The sequence below is a fragment of the Pleurodeles waltl genome, chromosome 7 (assembly GCF_031143425.1).
Source record: "Pleurodeles waltl isolate 20211129_DDA chromosome 7, aPleWal1.hap1.20221129, whole genome shotgun sequence".
Lineage (NCBI taxonomy): Eukaryota > Metazoa > Chordata > Amphibia > Caudata > Salamandridae > Pleurodeles > Pleurodeles waltl.
The window spans coordinates 298,580,953-298,605,416 of NC_090446.1; the positions used below are offsets into that span (position 1 = coordinate 298,580,953).

The 24,464-nt window shown below is 44.5% G+C and overlaps 1 protein-coding gene across 9 annotated transcripts in view; it reads left to right on the forward strand.

The window, feature by feature from the left end:
* The window catches only part of DLGAP4 (DLG associated protein 4), a 1,552,488-nt gene that overhangs the window by 1,450,231 nt on the left and 77,793 nt on the right, over nucleotides 1–24,464 (forward strand). The window contains exon 1 of one of the 9 annotated variants that reach the window (XM_069243713.1): nucleotides 18,408–18,565. The exons of the other annotated variants lie outside the window; for them this stretch is intronic. The gene's annotated coding sequence lies outside the window, so the exon portion shown is untranslated. Of the gene's footprint in view, nucleotides 1–18,407; nucleotides 18,566–24,464 lie in introns of those variants that run through there. 9 annotated transcript variants of the gene reach the window in all.

A 24,464-nucleotide genomic window follows, 5' to 3' on the forward strand; every position in this document is an offset into this window, starting at 1 on the left:
TTTATACGATTTGACTTCATCTTCAGTCTCGGAGACTCTACTCTTCACCTCTGTGACCTTGTGCACAGTGTTCTGTAAGTCTTGCCCGATCAGAGCCAGATCAAACTTTAGTTCTTCTATTTTGCCCTCCATTTTGTCTTGAAGGTCCTGGATGGCTTTGAAACCAGAGGACGTCTGTGGCCCCTCAGCCGGTGGGGTGTCACCCCCACTCACACCAGCATCCTCTGCAGGGGTATGCCTGCTTTGTGAACTTGTCTATTTTCTGCTGGGAGGCAGAACTTGCAGGTTTGTCTGTCGCCATGTCTTGGTCGGTGGGGGTGGTGGTGGTGTGGGGACACCAAAGAAGGAGGACAGATGAAGGAAACCAGGGTAATACCCCGGATTGCAGAGGTGCCCAGGTTTGCTAGGCCAGAGGACGGGCTTAACAAATGTCCCAGTAGAGCCCTCCAAGGCCAGGGAGGTGTCGTGCACCTCAAAGTGTCCACCTTCTCCACCCAGGAGGGACTCCAGACACTGTGAAGCTAACTAGGATGCCTTGCCAGCACACATAATGTTCCTGCAGGCCCAGCCTTCTCGTCCAAACAGGCAAATGCTCCAACTGTCCTGACTCCAGTGGGTCTCCTGCATCAAGGCCCAAATGCCATGTGGCGCGACCACCCCACTGAGTGAGGCCTGCTCCCAACAAAGGCTCAAATAAGTCAGGACTCCAGTGAGGGCCCTCACAGGGCCAATCCACCCGTAGTGTATCCACTTCGACCCCAAACCAGGGGTGGGGGAGCCACACGACCCACAGGAGCATAAAAGGCCAAATCCCAAAGAGGCCAAGGGACCAGTGAGCAGTCCGAAGCCCCTTCGTGGCAGCCACTGAGCAAAGTCCCCTGAGGATGTCCAGCTGGGGATGGCAGCGATGGGCCGACCAGTGCAAGCTCTGCTTAATCACCACCTCGAACGCCCAATTACAGCCGGCTGGTCCAACCTCTCGGTCAGCAGAGTTGCTCCTCTTGGGCTTGCAGATCTGGTCTCCGGCCCTGGGGCGAAGCATAGCGGGTGCAGACCGCATTCGAGACTGCTGACTGTAGGTGCGCTGGGCAGAATCCCTTGGTCCCGGTCCCAACACAGTCTGCGGCCATGGCTAAACAGCCGTCACCCTTCTCACATGTGGGCCCGTCCACACAGCAAATGTCCTCCAGTGCCATCTTGCTCAGGCTCCGGACCCCCAAAATCAGCAACCTCCAGGGGCCAGCAAATACCAGCAAGGAGCCGCCTGTTCGGACAGTGGCTCTCCTCCTTACCTCCAGTTCATGCAAGAGGCCCATGGCGTGGCTCTAGTCTGCGAGCCCACCGGGAGACCTGATTCCAACAGTTCAGTTCAGTGCAGGTAAGGTGGGTGGGATTGTGCAGCCCGTCCACAGGCCCTTGAAGTGTCGGGAAGGACCGTGCCCACTGTCTCATGGGGGGAGCCAGCAACCCAGCTGCAGTACAGCCTGGTAGGCTCCCCCAGCTGTCACTCAGTGGAGGGCATGTTGCGACTTTGTGGCTGACAGGCAGGTGCATAGTGAATGCCGCCAAATCGCGCTCAACGCAGGTGGTTTTGCCTTGAGGAGCAGGCAACTGGAATCAGATTGTTGGCACGGTGTGGCGTAGCTCTCCTAAAGAGTGTCAGCCATCTTTGGCACATAAGCCACACTCCCATTCCATCAGATTTGATTACATCATCAAAGGGGCTAAGTATTAAGTTGCATGGCACTGAGTTTGCCTTTCCATTTGTTTCACTGTTCCTCTCTCTGCCCCTTTTACTTTTTGTGCTGTCTCAAAGTTGTTTTGTGCTCTGGATGGTATGTATGGTGTATGTATGTGTGTATCACACTGTCTGTTAGCCAAGTTGAATATGGTACTTCCACCCACTATGATTGCCCTGCCATCTCTCTAACAATTTATCATCTTTACCCAAACTGGCGGGCCCCTGTTCACTCTCGTCACCGTTAGCACTTTGAGGCAGCATAAATTACTTTACAAGTGAGCAACACACCCATGCTCGACGCGTGCTTCATTAGTGGTTTGGGGTGGAGGGGTTGGGTGTCCTGTGCAAATAGGTGTGATCTATGCGGATGTGTGCATAGATGTCAGGAGCAAGTGGGTATATGGTGTAGAAAGGCAAACTATGTAGGCATTACCTGTGCATTTTCTGTGTCATGGCTCTTCTGGTAACCTGTAGGAAACCTAGTTAACGCTACCCTTTCCTAGTAGACAGTTGGCGCCAACGCTCAAACCAGTATGCAGACACCGATTAGAGCAGAAAAAGTTTAGCAGTAGGCAATGGCATACAATCCAGAGTATGGATATGGGAGCTGCGTTCTTGCATTTCTTTGTCGAAAAATTCCTTCTGCTTCTTTCTAAGCCACACGACTCTTAGTGAAATCTCCGATATTGTCAAACAGTACCTGTGTGTTACAGGGGTTTTTAAAACTTGGTACCACACTCATCCTCACCCATAGGAGCTGGACTGTTTGAGGGTTTTTCTTGCAATCTGGTGTCTTGCCGTGCTGATCTGTTAAGGCATCTGCCTGCACTCGTTAATATCGCACTGACACGGGCCAGCCTGAGGCAGCTGTTTAAAGTTCAGAAACACGCACTGGAAAGCATTCCCGGTTCTAGAGGAGGAGCCAGGTGGGTCAGGCCCACCCAAGGCCATTCAGATTAGCACCATTGATTTAGGACACTTTCAGGCCTGGGGAGAGGTGTGAAGTCAGCAGAGTTTAACACATGCTACTACCAGGCACAAATCACCAGCAGGATAACCTGAAACGAAATTAAGATTCTCCGCTTATTGCATGTTTTTTTTGTTTTTTTAAACTTCAATGTTTTGCAAAGTAAAAAGGTGGCAAAGTTTAAAAAAAAAAAAAAAAACATGAACAGCTTTAATCTGCTTCTGTATGGCAGCAGCAGAAACATTTCTGCTGCTGCACATGACAAGGAGGAGCCTGCTGCAGTCAAAGTCCTGCATTTTAAAGATCTGGCAAGCAGCTTCCCTCCCCTTCTCCCAGCCAAAGCACTTCAGAGAAAGCGAAGTATGTAGCTCCTTTGATGCTGATTATTGTGTTAAAAATGTCAAAAGCCACTACCTAAAATACCAGATCATTAAATACTCTTTTTTTTTTTTGCCAGTACCCATTCATCCTCATGGCTCACCCATTATTCTCTACGGCCCTCCCAAGCCAAAAATACTAGAGCTGGGCCTGTTGGAAAGTCTCTTCAACACATGGATAATATTCAGGGCAATTCACTGGTAGGCTCTCGATCTTCTGATCTGTCTCGTTCCCTGCTAGTTGTCTCGATTGTTACATCACCTTCTCGTGGGAACGCCTATTGTAGGTTGTCAAGCCTCGCCGTCCACAGAAGTATTGTTTATTTTATGCTGTCTTTCATGTGTACAAATATCCTGTTTCGTTTAGTATAAATAAAGCTCTGTTCAAACAGTGTTTGCTTGTCTGAGCTTAAGTGCTGTTCAAATCCTGTGGCGCTCATGGGGTTTAGACTTTTACTATGTAAGCAAAGGTCTGACGTAGACACGTTGCAAGCCAGTTTCTTAACCAGCAGCCCCGCAGAACCTTTTATCAGGTCGGTTTGGAAGAGTCCTCGGGTTTGTGGTCGGACAGAGTGGAAAAATGAATAGAATCCACACCTGTCCCAGGGACCTTATCAACTGTATTGGATTTTGTTCGTTTGTGGATTTTGTTATTTTGCAAGGATCTGTGTTTGACACTCCTTTAGAGTTCATACAAGTGTTAAAGTGTTGCAACGATCAGTTAGTGCTGCCTGTGATCATTCTATAATTGGATGTTCAGTATGGTGTTTCTGCTAATGTACTCAACCCGTTTTGAATACAGACCTTGGGAGTGGGGAGTTCTCATTGCCTGTATTGACTTAACTTGCAAGTCTAGTGGTAGTAAGTATTCTGAACTCTCTTCGTGTCGATATTTTGTCTCTGGGATACAACCTTCACAATCTGTGGCCGGTTTGTGCCCTTTCACATCATGGAATAAAGAATGTAAGAAGTCAGCCTGTAGGTAGCCAGCTCAACCTGGTCATCCTGCTGAAGGCACAAGGTAGATGGCCTTTTCTGCCCTCACTGGAGGAAGATCGGCCTAATATAATTAGACCGACCTGCCCCGGGGGGAGGGAGGGGTGCAGAAACCTCTAGACACCAGGGATATATATATATATTTTTATTTACTTTGTTTTTATATATGGGGAGTGACCCCTTAGGCAAGGGTCGCTCCCCGGGGATGGGGGGGGGGGAGGTGGACTGTTTTTAGGCCATTTCTGCCCCCCTTGGGGGCAGATTGGCCTATTTTTGGAATGCCCATCTGCCCCCGAAGGGGAGTGGAAAGCCCACTAGAGACCCGGGAAGATTTTTTTTTTTCAAAATAAGAGGGTGGAGGTATGGCCATACCCCCACCCCAAATAAAAGGGGCCAAAGTTGGTCTGCCCATCAGTGGGCAGATGGGGCAATTATACACACTCCACACCCGGGGGGGCCAGGGGGCAGAAAGTCTACTAGATGCCAGGGAATAAAAAAAAATGTGGGTGGTGGCTACCAACTAGTATGGGCCTGGTTATGCCCCCACCCCAATTGAAGGGGTTACAGTCTTTCATCTCTCCCCCGCATACTAAAACATCTTATCCCACCGCAAGCAAGAGGACATTTCATTATTTTGGGTTTTGGTTTTACATTTGGGCCATGAGAGCTTGGTTACTTTCAAAATCGATCGTCCCACTTGGAATGGTGAGGACTGCACTTTTTTTTACTTTGGGACGCTGCCACGTAGAAAAATCCACAAGATCTAGACACATCTGAAAACTAAACATCTGGTTTATTCCAGGGTGGTGTGCTACACATGCACCCCGCACCATTTTCTTACCCACAATGCCCTGCAAATGTCGTCTTTGCTCGAAATCAAACATTTTCCAACATTTTTATGATGGAACCTTCCGGAATCTGCAGCAATCCACAAAATTCCTACCACCCAACATTGTCTCATCTATACCGATAAAAGTTCTGCTGCACTTGTCAGCCTAAAAATTTTTTTTTTTTTAAAACAGCCCTTTTGGACCCACTTTGGTTCCCCCTCACTTTCAACATGTTTTACGCTCTTCCCTGTCACAGGCACTTGGCCTACCTACACAAGTGAGGTATCACTTTTACCGGGAGACTGAGGGGAACATTGGGTGGTAGGAAATATGTCCTGGTGCTGTGATTCCACACAGAAATGTGGGCAAAATGTGATTATTTTAGCTAAATTTGAGGTTTGCTGAGGATTCTGGGTAAGAAACCATTGGGTGATTCATTCAAGTCACACACCCCGCACTCTCTCGGGTGTCTAGTTTTCAGAAATGTCTGGGTTTGGTAGGTTTCCCTAAATGGCTGCTGAGCCCAGGATCAAAAACGCAGGTGCCCCCCGCTAAAAAATAGGTAGTTTTGTATTTGATAATTTTGATGTGTCCAGATACTGTTTTGAGGCATTTCCTATTGCGAGCACGAGGCCTACCCACCCGAGTGAGTTACCATTTTATCTGGAGACTTGGGGGAATGCTGAGTGGAAGGAAATTTGTGACTCCTCTCAGATTTCGGTCACCGAACTGTGAGGGGGAAAGTGTTTTTTTTGGGCCAAATGTTGAGGTTTGCAAAGGATTCTGGGTAACAGAACCTGGTGAGGGCTCAACAAGTCACCCCATCTTGGATTCTCCTAGGTGTCTAGTTTTCAAAAATGCGCAGGTTTGGTAGGTTTCCCTAGGTGCCGGCTGAGATAGAGGCCAAAATCCACAGCTAGGCACTTTGCAAAAAACAGCTCTGTTTTCTTTGGGAAAATGTGATGTGTCCATGTTGTGTTTTGGGGCATTTCCTGTCGTGGGCGCTAGGCCTACCCACGCAAGTGAGGTACCATTTTTATCGGGAGACTTGGGGGAAATTTGTGGCTCCTCTCAGATTCCAGAACTTTCTGTCACCGAAATGTGAGGAAAAAGTGGTTTTTTGGCCAAATGTTGAGGTTTGCAAAGGATTCTGGGTAACAGAACTTGGTCACCCCATTTTGGATTCCCTAGGTGTCCAGTTTTCAAAAATACGCAGGTGTGGTAGGTTTTCCTAGGTGCCTGCATAGCTAGAGGCCAAAATTTGCAGCTAGGCACTTTGCAAAAAACACGTCAAATTTCAGTGTAAAACTGTGATGTGTCCATGTTGCGTTTACTGTCGATGGCAGTAGGCCTACCCTCGCTAGTGAGGTACCATTTTTATCGGGCGACTTGGGGGAACACAAAATAGCAAAACAAGTTTTATTGCCCCTTGTCTTTCTCTACATTATTTCCTTCCAAATGTAAGACAGTGTGTAAAAAAGAAGTCTATTTGAGAAATGCCCTGTAATTCACATGCTAGTATGGGCACCTCAGAATTCAGAGATGTGCAAATAACCACTGCTTATCAAGACGTTATCTTGTGCCCATTTTGGAAATACAAAAGTTTACTTGATACATATTTTTCACTCTTTATATTTCAGCAAATGAATTGCTGTATACCCGGTATACAATAAAAACCCATTGGAAGGCACAGCTTATTTATTGGCTCTGGGTACCTAGGTTTCTTGATGAACCTATGAGCCCTATATATCCCTGTAACCAGAAGAGTCCAGCAGACGTAATGGTATATTGCTTTAAAAAAATGACACGCTGGAGAAAGCAAGAGTAAAACATGGAGAAAAATTGCTGGTTTTTTTTCACCTCAGTTTCAATATGTTTTTCATTTCAGCTGGTATTTTCTGTAGGAAAACCTTATAGGATCTACATAAAGGACCCCTTGCTGGATTCCGAATTTTGTCTACTTTTCAGACATGTCATGCTTTCCGGGATCCAGCATTGGTTTCACACTCATTTCTGTCACTAACTGGAAGGAGGCTGAAAGCACAAAAAATAGTAAAAATGGGGTATGTCCCAGTAAAATGCCAAAATTGTGTTGAAAAAATTGGGTTTTCTGGAAGATGGTGATTTTAGCACCACAAACCCTTTGTTGATGCCATTTTCAGGGGAAAAAAAACACAAGCCTTCTTCTGCAGCCATTTTTTTTTTTTTTTTTTAACAAAATGTTCACTGTATTTTGGCTAGTGTCTTGTTTTCCTTCAGGGGAACCCACAAAGTATGGGTACCTCTAGAATCCCTAGGATGCTGGAAAAAAAGGATGCAAATTTGGTGTGGGTAGCTTATGTGGACAAACAGTTCTGATAGCCTAAGCGCGAACTGTCCCAAACAGCCAAAAAAAGGCTTGGCACCTGAAGGGGGAAAAGGCCTGGCAGCGAAGGGGTTAAGTCTAGCTTTTGTCTGAGGAATCATTCTGCAACTTGGCATTCCTTCAGGATCGAGTCTACTATTTACCCATTGGTGTCGAACTTAAAACACCAGATGTAGTTTCATTCCCTGCTTTTCAATCCCTGACTACTATGTTTCCTTGCATTACTCTAATTCCTGAATGGTTATGACCTTCTTAGACATATTTGTTTTACGTAATGCATATGTCTTAGTTTTTACAAATCACTTTGACATGCAATCTGATGCCATACGGTTCTTGTAAACACATACAAAATATTCAAATAGATAATAAAATGCCAGGCCTATGATTTCGGGTCCTGTGGCAGTCAGTGGTGAGTGAGTAATTATCTAGTGAGAACTGTCATTTACAGCCGATGTCTAGGGCTGGTCTTAATGCTTTTTATGCTGATACACCCAAGAAGACTTCAGCCAGCCAGAGTGCCCGTTACCTAACCCGAGAAGCTCAGCCTTGCTCTCCCACTGCCTCAAACCGTCCCTTTGGGCACTCTGGGTTCCTGTAAATATCTGGTAATTGTTTCAGCTCACCTGGCTCCATCTCAGCTGTGAGAGATTCCACATGTAATTTGTGACCTTGACTGCTAAGCCTTTGAAAAGTACTGCGTACAAGTTTGAGAACAGGAAACAGACAAGATGTTTGGAAGCTCTATTTGGCTGGAGAAAAATATGCACTGATCTTTAATTATTTTTTGTATGGAGCAGATATGATGTTACTAAACTAGCAACGACGTGCAGAGAACTGTTAAAGCAGGTACACAACTTGCCTCTTTGAGCAGGACATAGTCATTTTTTAGGACCAGTATTACTTATCTCAAGTGCTTGCCCTAAAACATACGTTTGCTTTGAAAAACAATATATGCTGAGCGACATCCCAATTTTTTTTTTACAGAGACCTTAACTTCCTCAAACCATAAATTATGCACTTCTATCTAGGCATAGAATTGATGTTAAACTCTGCACTTTGGTTCCAAGTGATATTGTTTGGTAGACATTCCATCCTAGAATAATATTTAGTTGAATCATATTTAATGTTCGTTTTCTCACCCTTCTATTTTTCTAAGGGGCATAGTTATTAATTATTACAGTAAGAAGTACAGTGATGGGATTTCGGTCTGCTCGCTCTTCAGCCTTTAACTTTCCAGTGTTTTCATGCTTGCAATTGCTTTGATGGGCGGAGATCATGGCCTTAACATTTTCTAAATGGTTAAATTGTCCATTAGTGTTCAGTTCTTTTTGTTTGATGACGATGCCCATAGGAGCTTTTTACACTATGAAATACCCTAAGGGATGTATGTCAGGAAGAGGCATGTGACAACCTATAATGCTGATGAAAATACTCCATTACTCTTTCTATCCATGACCGACAATATCAACCAGTAAAGGGTTGTCAGCTCAATAAACGTATTATAGAGAAATAATTGCAACTCCGTGTGTTTTTATTTTTAATTTTTATATATAACTAGATCAGCCTTTACAGGACGGTCACAAGAATTATCTCTAAATATATACAGTGTTAAAATCCCTTATAGTAATCTAGTCATAATGGCGTCTGCAGTCAGTGCACAACTCATCTTAGTATTTCTTTTGGGCTAATGACCATAACGTCTCTATAAATTGGGTAGAGGAGGTGTATTTAACCAACCATTGTGCCAGGAATTTTTATTCACGATCCTGGTAAACCTCCATGTACCGCTATCTACGAATTATTGGCATGGTTTCAGATGAAGTACATAAATACTTCCACTGAGGTAAATACAGCAGTCCAAAATCTTCGAAATATTCCTTCATAATATAGAATCATTGTTTAGTCATTGATCCACAGGGTTAAAAATCCATAGATGAATAACCCCTCTAATTTCAACAGAATTACTCTTTTAGGATGGCGCCAATGGTTCCTATCTCTCCCATAGGTTAACATGGGGGCTGCCTTTAAATATTAATAAAGTGCAGATTCCCTTTGAGAGCAGATCGAAATTGGGAGTTTAGGGTCTCTGAACTCACAGTTTAAAAATACATCTTTTAGTGTAGTTGATTTTTAGGTTATTAGCTTGAAAATGCCACTTTTAGAAAGTAGGCATTTTCTTGCTTAAACCATTCTGTGACTCTGCCTGTTTGTGTATTGTCCATCTGGATCAGTTGGTCTGTTAGTGAATCCTCTCTAGACAGTGAGACGAAGGAAGCTGGGGTGTAGCCTGCGTATCCATCTGTGCTAGAGTGGAGGGAGGAGTGGTCACTTACACCTGAATGGACTGTGCCTGCCCTCTCACAATGCAGTCTCCAACCCCCAGGTGTGTGTCTGGGGCCTGGTCTGGGCAAGGCAGGATCTTACAAACAAGAGAGACTTTCCTGTGAAGAGCCTACTTCAGGGACCGAAAGGGGTATAAGTAGTGGACCGAAAACCCCTGAAAATTAGATTTCTTCAGGATCACTTCGGGAATCAAGAGGAACCTCTGCCAAGGAGAAGAGCTAAGGAGAAGTGCTGCCCCTGCCTGTGACTGTGCTTTGTTGGGCTATCCTGCTGTTGCTGCTTCTGCCTGTGAAAGGGGAGAAAGACGCAACTTTGTTGTGCATTCCTGCTTGAGAAGACTCTCCAAGGGCTTGAATTGAGCTTGCCTCCTGTTGTTGAAGTCTCAGGGCCATCAAATACTCTGCCAGCACCTGGACTCTCTGCTGAGACCTCTGCCCTGCCAAGTGGTGTCCTACTCAGTCCATGGGTCCTTGAAAGGTGAAGTTGGCAGACAAAAACTGAAAGATCACTGTGCGGGGAAATTTTCAATGTACTTTCCGCAACGCGGCTTATAACGCACTGCCGGCTTCGCGGCTTGGAGATCGACGCATCGCGGCGAGAGAAACGATGCACAACACCCGCTTATGGAATCTGATAACGACGCAAACCCCATGCAGTGTGATTTTCTATTACCGGACGTCTAAGTCAACCTTACTCTGCGTGGATCTGGGGTGGCCCGTCCGGAAATTGACGTATCGCTTTCTTGCAAGGGAGAAAAAGGACGCATCGCCGACCCAACCGGAGAAAGAAATGGTGCACGACCTCACTTGCGAGTAAGGAATCGACGCATCGCTACCCTTTTACGACACACGCTCGCGGGTACGGCTTTATTTTTGACATTAATCAGGTACTTTGTGTAACAACAGCATTCTCACTGTTTTCTAAGGATTAGACTCTTATTCTTTCGAAAATTCATATCTTGACTTGTGTATGTTGGATTTTTGTCGTTTTGGTCTTGTTTGATTTAGATAAATATTATCTATTTTTTTATACTGGTGTGGTGTCCATTTTGAAGTGTTTTCACTGTAGTACTGTGGGGGTTAACTGAGGGTGATTCTCCTTTACCCTGACTAGAGTGAGGGTCCTGGCTTAGATAGTGGGTAACCTGTCTGCCAACCAAAGACCCCATTTTTAACAGGTCTCATAGGGGAAGCAGTTTGAAACAGTCCCCAATTCTGGGATTGTGCAGACTGGTAGGCGTAGAAGCTAGGATTACACTATGTGACAATGAGTTTTAAATATCTCAAAAGGGATTCCCTGTAATAGGTCAGTCTCTTGAATGGCTTAATTGCTTGTTCCTTTCTTGATCCAGATAACCTAAGAATAGTCTGAGTCCTGAAAATCACAAGGTATTCACCAAGGCATTTTGGTGCGTTGTCAGAGGGACACTTTACTTTAGATGTATGTAAGAGATGCTACCTGTGTCATATTTTGGAACATCCAACTCCTCTTGCATGAGCACGGTGCATGTAATCTGTTGCCAGTGGTATGATGAACATCTATCTAGACATTTAAAATAATGGGTGGCACTATAATGACCTTGTGGCATAACATAATTGTGTGATATTTTTACTACGTTTGTTTGGTCTCCTTTTTATTTTTATTTAGGTCATAAAGCACACTTGAAATGGGGATGCAAGTCCTTTAAGACAACTAATATAGTTGTTCTGTCATCACTAAACGTAATTTACCTGTGTAGGATACCATAGTATTCTCTAATATTATAGGATACTAGCATATAAGGAGGTTAGGTAGTTTTTAATGTTGTGATGAATGGCATAGATCCTTGACATTAAACAACCATGTTGACCACTGACTAGTTTGTGGGGACATAGGAAACATTATTTTCTTGTATATTCTTTTGTTTTTAATGTTTAACATGGGCTCCTACAATAAAGGGAGTGAATAGGGGCTCTATAGTTTATTATATACATTACACCCTTCACCAATCTCCCTTCATTTTTGTTTACTTTTCCTCCAATTTATACTTTGGACCTAGCTGGGTTGCCTGATTGCAACCCAACTGACTTTTACACAGATTTTGGGCTAAGAATCCTATCGAGGAGCCCGTTGGTCATTGCAGTGCTAGCAAAACGAAGATCACAGCCCTTATGAAACACGCCACCTTATGGTGGGTGAGAGCTTGGGCTCAGAAAAATTAACGCTTTCTGTGGGTTTTTTTTGGGGGGGTGAGGGATTCCGAAAATGGTAATCTAGACACTATTGCATTACAGTAGATTTATTTAGGTATTGATATTTTTTGGGAGATTACGTACCGCACAATAACTTATCTTGGTTCTTGTTTGGGGCTTGTAATTTGGAGCCATTGTGTGTTCTTTTGCTGACACAATAGCATTTTCATTGCTGTTAGGTTTTGTTCACAGAGTAAAGGTATGGTCAGCACGTGATCTCTCTTAAAGATACAACAGAAATACTTAATTTTCATCAGAAGTTTCCAGTATGCTTTTTTAAAATTTTATTTTCACTGCCTACAGTGCAAACGTAATCATATGGCTCTTTTCCATAACCCTCTTATTTGAGGTTACATTTAACCATGCCAATACAGTCTGTTCAGCAGAACGGCCCTTCTACCTGCATCTGTTGTATAGCAGTCCAATAGATTGCATATTTGTGCTGTGCAGGACGTGGTAGCAGCAGACACAAAGTTGCTCAACTGCTACCAAACAGTTCCCCCAACTAGCTAGTCCCTGGGCTTAGACTATACAAGTTGACCCATCATCCCTCACAAACACTCCAATACGGCATTGTATTGAAAAGTTGCATAGTGCTTGGCTAATATTGAATGTTATGGCCTAATGCTTACATTTCATCTGCTCTACTATCCAAATAAATGGTTCTTGTTGGGTTGCGTAGCTCACGCGCTCCGCCGCGTGCTATGTGCAGTGGAACGGGGAATGTGATGTGCAGTGGAACGGGGAATGTGGAGGGACGATTGAGGGTTGGTGACAGTTGGATTGGAGGAAGATTGGTGAGGGAGGAACAGGAGATGAAGCTGTTGGTCGTCATGACTCAAAAAGAAATATACCTTTGTGTACCTTGTGTACAACTCCTCAGTGGCGACAAGGGTCTTCGCTGACATTCCTCCCATGTTGTAGACGTAATTGGAGCACGGACAGCTTCTTCTTCCTTCGTGTGTGGTCTCTGCGCTTCAGAGTGTCCCACCTTGATGACTTATCTTTTGATGTTGCTGCTGCAGTAGATGAGCTGCTGCCGGATAAGTCATTTCTGCTACTTCTTGGAACCGATTAACGTGTACGTGATACGCACACCATCTGTTGACATTCTTGGATGATTATAGTCATGCACACCTTTTGAACTGAGTGTATATTCTAACATTTTTAATTGGGTTATTCTTTTAACGCTGTTTAGATTGTTCATTCTGCACCAGTCTATCTCTCCACCTTCTCCATTTGTTCCCAATCCTGCTTTTCCAGATACTGGTTGGGAACAGTGGAAAGAAGCTTTTTGAAGCGTATTTGGATGCACTTTAAGGTGAAACTTTCACCCACAAGAGGAAATTTGCGATTTTAAGGCATTGCTTGGGGAATGAAGGGCGGAAAAATCTTAAATATATTCCAAAGGTGGTAGTTTTAGTTACTGATCGTGAAGGTGATGGCGTGACGGACGAGTATGAGACTGCGATTATGTCCTTGGATGTGAGGTTCAGGAAGTGTAAAAATGTCACATTGGAAAGACACACATTTTACAAGAGGGTCCAAGCTGGAGGTGAATCTGCGTCCAGTTATGTGGGAGCCTTGAGACTTTTAGCGGTCTCTTGTGACTACAAGGAGTTTGAGGAAGAAATGGTTAAAGACCAACTAGTGGAAAAAACTAATAACAAAAAAGTGCAGGAGGTTTGTTATCTACGCCCAACTTGACTCTACAAAAAGCATTAGAAATTGCCACCAGGATTGAAAGCACTGTGTCGTTTAAGGAACAAATGTCAATTTCTGACACAAGTGTCAGTCTCTACGGCCGGATGTGCTTGCGGTTAAAACAAAATAGAAGAAAGTGAACAAGAAGAACAGAAATTCGCTACAATCTACATTCAGTAAAACTGAAAAAAAAGTTTAGTAAAAAATCCTTGTAATGTTATAGATGTGACAGCACAGCTCATTTGGGGAATGCTAAATTTTGTCCAGCCATTAATAAAATGTGTGCAAAGTGCTATAAAAAGGGTCATTTTGTGAGGGTGTGTAAGTCCAACAAGTCTAACAGATCGGATTCCAACAGGGTCAACAGTGTCACTTCGAATAATTCTTCTTTTTCTGGTAGTGATGAAGGGGAAGTATTTGTTGTGAATGGCAATGATTCATTGATCTGTGAGTTAAAGAATTCTTTCATGAAAAGACCTTTTTGCTTAGTTGAGATAAATTGTATTCAAGTTAAGGTGATGGCAGATTCTAGATCACCATTTACACTTTTAAGGGAAGCCAAGTGGACTGATCCATCAAGAGTCAAGGGCTCACTCTATCTCAGTCACGGATCCAGCCTATAGGGTATGGAGGGAAATTTATCGATGTGGTTGGTGAATTTAATGCTGAACTTAGATTCAAGAACAATGCAACGCCAGCAACAATTTATGTAGCCAAGGATGACACATGTCTTCTTGGGTGGTTTGATCAGGGCAAATTGGAATTAGTATTAGATCCTAATAACCCCGAACAAGTGGTAGTAAGAAGAGAATACATGCAAGTGTCTTCGGTTATGTGCGATAAGAGGGAGTTTCGGTATCCTGAAATATTTAAAAGTGGTGTGGGATTATACAAAGGGTTTGCTCATAAGATCAGAATCAAGGAGGATGCTCAACCAAAGGTCCATAAGGTATGCAACGTTCCTCTCACTTTGAAAGATGATTTCAGGAAGTAATTGGATAAGTTGTGTACTGAGGACATTATTGAACCGATTGAATCGTCTGATTGGGTTGCGCCTGTAGTTTTGGCTCGTAAGGCCAATGGTTTGCTGCGGATGTGTGTGGACTTACGTGATCTAAATTTGGGTGGACCAGTATCCCCTACCCAACATATCAGAAATGCTATCATCTGTCAAGGGTGGGAAAATATTTTCCTTACTTGATATGACGTCTGCGTATCATCAGGTTAGTTTGCATCTGAGTTCAAGGCATTGCACGGCCTTTATTACGCCTTTTGGTTTTTCAATTTAAATGAATGGCATTCGGATTGGCCTCTGCGTCTGCTGTTTTTCGAGGACAGTAGAAAGCATGTTCAAAGATATGTGTGGAGCGAAGGCATTTCAAGATGACATTTTGGTTTATGGTAGGATGTATGTGAACATGATGAGAGATAGAGTTGTGTGCTGAAGTTGAAGGTTGTAACTCTCAGTCCCAGTGTTGTTTTGGTGTATCCTATGTGAATTATTTGGGTTTTGAGTTGTCAGCGGATGGTATCAAACCCAAGGTAAGTTCGGTGAAGGCGATTGAAGATTTTGTGTGTCCGGAGAATAAAGATCAGTTGAGGTCTTTTATGGGTTTAATAGAGTTTTATGCCAGGTTTATACCTAACTGTTAGGAAAAAACGTAAAATTTAAGGAATTTATTAAAGAAGAATGCTAGATTTTTGTGGGATGCCAGCTGCAACAGTGAGTTTGAGAGCATAAAGAAGGAAATTACTCTGGCCATTCCTCTGAAACCTTTTGACACCAGCGATCATACTGTCATAATGGCCGATGCTAGCCAGAAAGGTTTGGGTACCGTTTCGTTGCAAAGAGGAGGTGGTTGCATTTGCATCGAGGGGTTTGAGAGGAGCTAAAGCAACATAATCAGTGATTGAGCGTGAAGCCTTAGCATGTTGGTGGGGCATAAATCATTTTAGGCAATTTGTTTGAGGCACTAGATTTACTGTGAGGACTGATCACAAACCTTTGGTACAACTATTTATGGCCAAGGGTGCGGAGAGAGCCACACCAAGGATTGCCAAGTGGCAGTACAAATTGTGTGAACACAATTTTAAGTTGGAGTATGTTCCTGGAAGGAAACATGTGTTGGCTGATTGCTTGTCAAGATTGTCTGGCATTGATTCTTCTGGAGTTATTGCTACAGATATTAACGATGAGGATGGTGAAGCAGTGGTGTGTTCGATATGTGAACATTTGGATGGGGTATTGGATGAACAGGAGTGGAGGAGAGCATGTGAGGAAGATCAGGATATGAGGTCAATCATGCGTGGAGTTGTTGTGGGGTGGTCACAATGGACTCCTGGAGAGGATCTGAGGGACAAGTACAAGCATGTTTTTGATGAGTTGTCGGTAATCAGCGGGTTATTATTTCAGTCAAAGTTGTTGGTAGTACCTGATGGTATGAGGAGGAAAGTTTTGAGTTTAGCACATGAGGGTCACATTGGTATGCGAGCCATGAAGAGGAGGATTAGAGAGGGTTTTTGGTGGCCAGGAATGGATAAATGCGTGGAACACTTCGTTAGGGATTGTATGTGTTGCACTGTCAGTGACAAGTCTCAGGTTACAGCACCAAGCCCGATAGAAGCTGTGAGTGTACCAGACAAACCCTGGAGCAGGTTAGCTGTCGACATAATAGGGCCTGTGAATTTGTTGTATGGATCTCAAGAGTACGGTTTGGTACTTATTGATTATTATAGCAGATGGCCTGAAGTGAAGTTTGTGAAAGTTCCTGATTCCAGTAATTTGATCCAGTGGTTGGAAGGAGTTTTTGCTAGGGAAGGAATTCCGAAAGAAATTTTGACGGATAATGGGTGTCAATTTACTTCTGGGCAGTTTGAAGCGTTTGTGAATTTTTGGGGCATTAAACATTCTAATATCTCACTGTATCATCCAAGGAGTAATGGACTTTTGGAGAGGTTTAATAGGGTTCTCAAGGATAATATTCAGTTATCCAAGGCAAGTGGGTTGCACTGCAAATATGAGTTAACGAAGTTATTGTGGGCCATGCGTACTACTAATAATGCTGAAACGCATATGTCGCCTTTTGTATTGTTGCATGGTAGCATTTCGTCCTCCAAACTAACCAGAGAGTGGATGGGTCGTTTTAGGGTGCTGTGGTATAAAGTTGATGGAGTGATGGCAAAACGGATGGGGGCGCAACAGAAGTATGTTCAGGGTTCACAAATGTTTCATAACCGCAAATTTGATTGGAAGGAAGGGGATGTGGTGAGAGTGAAGTCTCCGAGAATATTGGTTAAAGGCCATTCTAAGTTCAGTGGATGGAAAAAAATTGTACAGGTGGGTGTTAGTGCTGTAAAGCTGGATGATGGCAAATGATGGAACAAAGATAAAATATCACTGACTAATGCTGTAAAACAGGGAAGTGTTTGAGGTGTTTCTGATGGAAAAGAAGATGTGTGTTCTTGCAAACGTTCTACCAGAACAATCAAACCACCCAAGAGATTTGATAACTATGTATTGGGGTACATTTTTGTTGAGGAAATGTGTATATAGGCATTGCATTTAACATGTTGTAATGTATATAAGTTATCTGTTATCTAGGCACTGGGAAGTGAATCATGTAATTCATGTAACTTAAGGTGACTTACACAAGTTGCTATCACTTACCTTGTGCAAGGTTTTTATCATGTTTTGTTAAATTTGTTGTGGGGGAAAAGATTTGTTGGTTTGTGTAGCTCACGCACTCCGCCGCGTGCTATGTGCAGTGGTACGGGGAATGTCGGAGGAAGATTGGTGAGGGAGGAACGGGAGATAAAGCTGTTGGTCGTCATGACTCAAAAATAAATATACCTTTTGTGTACCTTGTGTACGACTCCTCAGTAGATTGGCCTCTAGAGGACAAATAGCTGAGCCCAGTTGATCTTTGAACATGCACTCCACCTCTTTTGCCGCAAGTCTTTACATGCCATAATATGTGCAGGTGAGAAATCCCACCCTTCAGTTGTCTACCATTCCTAGATAATATTCTTTCATTCAATACATTTGGTTTTCGTAAAATGTCCCTTGCTCCAAAACTAATCAGTGGGAAGATCTCTGTCTACCCACTTCAGATCTTTCGTGGGTGATTTGGCCTGTTGTCAAATGCTGTGAAAGGCAATATATCCAAGTCTCTCAGACCTGATAAGGATCAGTATTGCGATTTAACATGCCAGTCATCTGTAAAAGGACTGACGGATATCCCCCAATACAACCTCGGCTTCCCCTGAGTGAAGCACCCAGCACTTCCTTTCGTCTTCCTGTGTCAGCTGTGTGTGTACCCGCTTGGTGCCTTAGACATCAGATCTCGCCTCATCGTCCACCGCTAGCCCCTACCGCACCACCCCTCCTACTGCTGCAGCCACGCGCAGTGTCACTAGCCTATCGAAGGCTGCTTCACCAATCCCACCCCTCCTCTCGCATCCCACCTCTTCTTCCTCCAACTCCTACCTCGTCTGCTTCCACGTCACCACTGCATCATCTTGTACTTCCACCCTCTACCCTTTGTGATTCCAACAGCCCCACAAACAGCCCACATTATTCCTCCTCAACTTTCTCTTACTATATTCTCCCGTTACCTCAAGGTTCAACTCCTCCCTCGCCGGGTGCTGCTCCGACCCACTTTATCCATAGCTTCCTATCGCTCCGTACCTCGTCCTCGTTTGCCAGTGGTGGCTCAGGGCTCCATATCCTTCCTCACTCCACCCTCCACCTTTCTTCGCCGTGCCCCTCCTTCTCCTCACCCGTAGCTGGCTCACCGCAGGTCCTTACAGGCGCGCACAAGCACCAGTTCCTGGGGACAGCTGTTTAATGAGAATGCAAGCAACACGTTACCCAGGCAACCGAGAATGTGGGCTGTTGCCAAGCAACAGCCATCTGGAAGCCAGCTCATTTCCTGGAACGGAATGTATAGAAAGGTTCTTGCCCATAGATACGGCACACACATCAGCAGACAGCTGTGAGCTGGAGGAGAGGGTAAGCATGCATCTGTGTTTGTAGTAAAGCTCCCTGTAATCCTCTTACTTCAACCGCCTCGGTGTCTGACTTCTTTCTGCCTGGTTGGTGGCGATTGCTCTGCTTCACTGGGGAGTGTCTTCCTTACGAGTTTCAGATATTGGAGATGGAGGTGTGTCTGTCTGTATCCTGGCCATTGATCTATCGGACCGTTCGCCACGTAAACATAGAAGGCAATATGTAGGATTTTCCGTGCAAGTGTATCTGCAGTGGCCGTTTTCTGGGTTGCAGAAATATTATAAGATCTCGAACCGCACATAGTTTCTGGATCCGAGTAAATATTAATATATCCGAGCTACGGTATTGTTTAAATTGTGTCGATGGCATTTGTGCCAAAACTGTGCCGTTTCCTTCACTTCCCATGCAGTTCTCGCCTCCCTCACCATGCCGTCAGCTGCCCTAACAAACCAAGTCTCTTAGCTATAATTTCCCAAACTCAAAATGGTGTACATTTGTGGTTGTGCTCCAGCGATCCTCCCAGACTGTCAGGAGGGGTCCCAGTAACACTTTGACTGGCGGTTGTCACTAGAGCGGCCACCAAGTTTGTGAAGTTGTGGTAAAAAAATGACAGACCTCCTTTAAAGTGTGGCGGTCTTTTACCCGAGGTCATGAGAGTTAGTGCATTATGAGGATGAGTTGAGAGGAAGAGCGTCGGAAAAAGAGTCTGTATGTGAAACTATATCATATTGGCGAATATGTGATGACAATCTGTGCTACTTTGTTATTCGTTCCGCAACATGGAAATTATGGGATAATCTCTTTGAACACACGTTCACGTGTTGCAAAGAGAAAATTCTCCCAAGTAATTAAACAACGTGGTTGCTTTTTTATGTAAAAAGTTAAAGGGGTAGCTAGAGGAATTTTAACATCCGAGCTACACTCCCAGGCGTCCCACAGTGTTTTTGTATACCGGTCCTTCGCAGGCACAGACGGTTGAAACTTCAACAAATGTAAGTTGTTACAGTTAGTGTAAACGAAGGTAGTAGTGATGGCTGGAGAGCCGCGTCTTTTCACCACGAACCTGAGTCAAGAAGATTATTCCATTTCGAGCCAGTGACCTCTTCTGGGTTTGATATACATGTTGTACCTGTTTTGTGTATTCTGTTTTGCCTGACCGCCCTTGCTTCAGGAATGATTGAGTTTTACTTTTATGTGGTATTAATGTACTTTGGATGTGGTATTCAAATGCCACAGTGGTCTTGGTTGGTTGTATGGGTGGAGGCAGATCATGTGTGTTAGGTGATCATTTTGAAAATAACTAGTTTATGTTGATATTCTGACTTGTCATGTGATAGCAAAAACCTCTGCGAAGACTAGCCAACAATTTGCGTGTGGGGGGGGTCAGATTAAAGGACCTAGTGGTGGTGCTGCTTGTATGTTCGATTAGAGAAGGAGGGCAGGTGGGTCATATGAATTCGAGGTGAATAAATAGTATGGCGGTGGGCCATTTCCTCTGCCTAACCTTCAGTTTAAAGTGGACCTCCATCGGATACTTCTGTTTTGTATCTCGATGTCCTTGAAATTGATTGCATTTGTAAGGATCACATGTTTGTAATCTCTATCGACTATATTCACCACTCTGGCTTCATCTCTACTAATTTGGGCCAGGTGCTAAAGTAGGTGAATAAAGCACAGACATTCAGTGTCATACTAGTGTAGAGCATCAGATATGAGAACAGGTATGACCGTGATAATACGGCATTTGAATGGTTAAGAGATTTGCGTTATCCTAAGTACCATTCCCAATTAAGTGCAAGGGCCCGGCAGAGAAGGCAGTGGGGTGGTGGAAAATTCTGAGCAGAAATCAGGAATCTGGAACTTAAGTGATATTTTCTCTTGTCTACCGATAGGCCCCTGTCAAGCATTTTCACTGAAGAGTCTTTTAGTTGGCAGCAGCCTACCTTTAGGAATCAGCCAACGCTGTGGTTTAAACCTCCAATGTCAAAGTGGAAGTTGTGGTGCATGGTTTTGACACATTTTTGAATCCTCTTTCTGATTTCACTTGAATGTGTGATTTCTTCCTTCCCATGCAGTTTATATTTTAGGACCTTTCCATGATACTGCTTGACTTCTCTTACTTGCTATATGGAGGGGGTGGGTACCTATGTAATTCTCTTGCTCAGGGATCTTGAGAACAAAGAAATCATGAAGTCTTGGGGGCTGAAAAAACTTCTACCACTCCAGGTCCTATTTTTTCCCCAAAAGGGTACCTGGATCTACCAAAGATGTAAAAATTGCATATGGTTGGTGTCCAAACACCTTTCAGAGGGCCACTGGGTATGCAGTCGCTACTGAAACCAACCGTGGTGGTTTAGTCGTTTTACTCATGATGTTCCGGGGCCTGATCTATTACGGTCCTGGGCACCTGTGCCAAGTACCCTTTCTGAACTTGCCTCTCAGTTAGAGCAATGGAAGAGCAGTCAAAGGGTCTGGCTTGGGGGTAAGAGGTCGGTGGGCAACATGTAAGTGAACACTACTTGTGCACCCAGTACTTTTAGCAAATCAGTGATCAGTCAGATGCACGCTTTTGCAAGAAAAATAAGTATTTTATTTTTAATGCTGCATATTCAAAGGTATAAAAACATTTGTAAGCAATAACACCATACCCTTGAGGTCAGAACTCTAGTGTTTGTCGGGCAAATCCCTGTCCCACCCTCTTCTATGTTATGTAGCCGGGGTTATTTCTCGTTCACTAGTGGCAAAATCCAGGGAATGCTCACTAGTAGGCTGTTCTCAAGAGTTCCCCTTTGACTATTAATTAGTCGAAAGTGTCTGAAATGCCGCAGAGACTCCCCAGGGGCCCTACTGCCCCAGTTGAAGTCTTATCTGCTCCTGCAGCATTGAAGCGTTCAACGTTGCAGTGGGTGCCCTGAGCACAGGCACCCAGGAGTTCTGATCCTGCTTGGAGAAGTTGGACTGCTTGTGGCACAAGGGGTAGCATGTGCAGGCTTCTTCTGAGCAGCACTGCCAGTTCTCAGTGATCAGAGCAGCTTCTAGCTCACTAAGATGTGGTAGGTCAGATTCTTCCCAGCAGGAGGTCTGGGGAATTCGATCCTTTGGCCCCCAACCAGAGCACAGCAAGGGTTTCACAACCTCTTCAGTGTCTTCCTTGTCCTTGGCATTAGTCACTCAGGGCAGATCTCGTTGTGCGGCTCGACCCATCTTAGTGCTGTCAACACGGCGCTCAATGCACAGCTCTGTTTTTGACGACTCCTGTATGCAAGGCGAGGGCTGTCCTAGACTATCCTGCACAGTTGGTGCACAGCCAAATCCTTACACCTCACACAGGGAGTCCTACTAGTAGGTCTCCCCACTGGACCTTGCTAACTCCAGTGCTCTCCACGTCTTCTCAGAGCACACTGGGCTTGGCAAGCAGGGAGGTATTGGTTCTCCAGGGCAGGTGGTCTTGGTTTCCCTTGGTGATATCTCCTCATTCAGAAGGGAGAATAGCAGGCCTTGGATCCCAGTTCTTGTCACAGGCAGAAGTCTTGCAGAGCTTTCCCATCTAACACAACTTGTCTGGCTGCTTGGCAGATGAAAAATGTTGGGTTCCCAACCTTCCTTTCGTATAGTCTCTTCCCAGACACTAAATGTGAGTTAAGGTCTGAGTCTTTGAACTTTTATGTTGGGGTTCTGCGTTGGGGTTCTGCGTCGGTTGAAGTCTACATTATTCCTTCTCTTCTTTCCCTTTGAAATGCCGTCTGTCACAGCAGGAAAGACTCCAGATCTGATAGGCCCACAACACCGTTCATGCGAGTGACCAGAGTTCACACCCAGATGCCAGCCTCCGTGATACGTACATCAAAAGGTTAATCCTGGGCTCCCAGTCCTACTCTTTATGATTCCCTTATCAGCCCTATCTCCTAGTTAAGATGGGTCAAGGCCACTTCCTTGTGATCTATCACTGAATTAGTGAGCACCCTTTTGAAGTGTAAATGGGGAGTCTGTTTTCACTTCCTCCAGTGTATGTCCCTCCCAGCTCACGTTCACTCTGCGCACACTGCACAGTACCATAGCTTTTTTGTATTGTACCAGGGTGTGCTATTTTCAGACGCATGCTCTGCCAGCACATACTCACCATGTGTGTCCTGCATAACACTTCACCATTCATGTATTGTACTTCTCAGAAGCAAACATGAACCCAACACATGCTTTATTGCGCATGCACTGCAAAGGACTCAATCTCTCATGTAATGCATTCCTCTCTGGTCTACGTACACCCAGAATATACACTCGCCATGCATGCACTGCACAGAACTACTCTAAGACTACTGTAGCCTTCACAGGCACACATACATCCAGATGTGAGCCAAGGATGAGTTAAACACAGCACCTGAACTTTAAAAAGGTGAGTGAGCTGTTAGGCATCACTCCAGTGTCACTGGGTAAAAAGGATCTGTTCAAACCTATTGATCGCTACTTTGTATGCTGCCACCACTGCGCTCGTATTTAATGCGGTAGCCTTCCACTACTATAAGGGTAGCGCTTTGGACACCCCTCCTGGTCCAACAAGACTGCAATCCGTGTGAGACAGGCCCATGTCATGGAGTTCATGTTTGAGCCATGTTTGCCTATGATGACAAAAATCAGCTTTAGAGATGAAGATAACAGCACACTCAAGATAGGGGTACATGTCTTTTACTACGAATAGGACTTTGTACATGCTAACTGTTGGGATGGAAGTCACAGTGTCCTTGGGTGTTACACTTTTGCCTCGGCGGACCTTACCACTTGCGATTCATGGTTTGTGTCTTTTTGGTAGCTTACATGTTTCAGTATTTTAGCCCTAAGTGTTTCACACCACATAACTAGGACCAGATTGTACCTTATGTATTTTTTGGGGCCAAGGTGGAATAAGATGGGGTTCACATGGCAGCTAGACATAATGGTTTGATTTTTAGGTCTCACCCAAGACAGCACATGTGCTGTGTGTTGGTATACATATTGCCATTTTACAGTGGGCTTATAGCGCGCCCATTTCCTACCATTGGTTGGCTTCATTGTCCTTCTCATTTGCTTCCTTCTTATTCCTTAGCTTTTGTGATCTTTTTATCATGTGTGTCCCTACTTTGGGGGATGGAATCCTTATTGTGTCCTTCCACTGCCCACTTTTTCAGGCACTACTTTTCTTTTTGCTTAAGCTTAAATGCATAGTGTCTCCCTCTCATGCTTCTTTTCCTTCCCTCTACTTCTCTGTGTATTCCTCTCACCGTGTTCTTTTCCCCTACAAACACCTGCAAGGCCATTTTGCCCATGTGCTTTCTTTCCATCAGCTTCATGTTGCTATCTTTCACCCCCACACGTTCCACTGTTGCGTTCTACCACCTGTGCCCCCGGCATTGCATCCTCCCCACCTGTGTCCGTGTTGCTTCCACCCTACCCGTTTTGCACACCCTAGTGTTGCTCCCTCCACAACCGCTTTAAAAGCCACTCCAGTGTTACTTCCGCCTCTTGTTCCCTGTATTGCTTCCACACCACGTTACTTTGCACTCTCCCTGTTGCGACCACCCCACCCACCTTAAAGATGTTTTTTTTTTCTTCTCTTTTTAGTTACCGATCAGACTCTGATAAGTAACTAGAAAGAAAAAGAAAGAGCTGCATTTTTTCGTAGGCGAGTGCCTGCACCCACCTACGTATTGACGTGGCCGGTTTTTAATTAACCGTCCTGCACTGTATTAGGGATGCTGTCACGTGGCAAAACCAGTGGCAAAGCAAGAAGTCTTTGTCAGTGTTTGTTCTATATAGAGAGAGTGGGAGGATGTGGAAATCAAGCAGTAATCTTCAAATCTGACACAACTGAAGCACCCTGCTCCAATCCACGTGCATCAGTGGGTCGATATTTGTGTAATAGAAACAGATA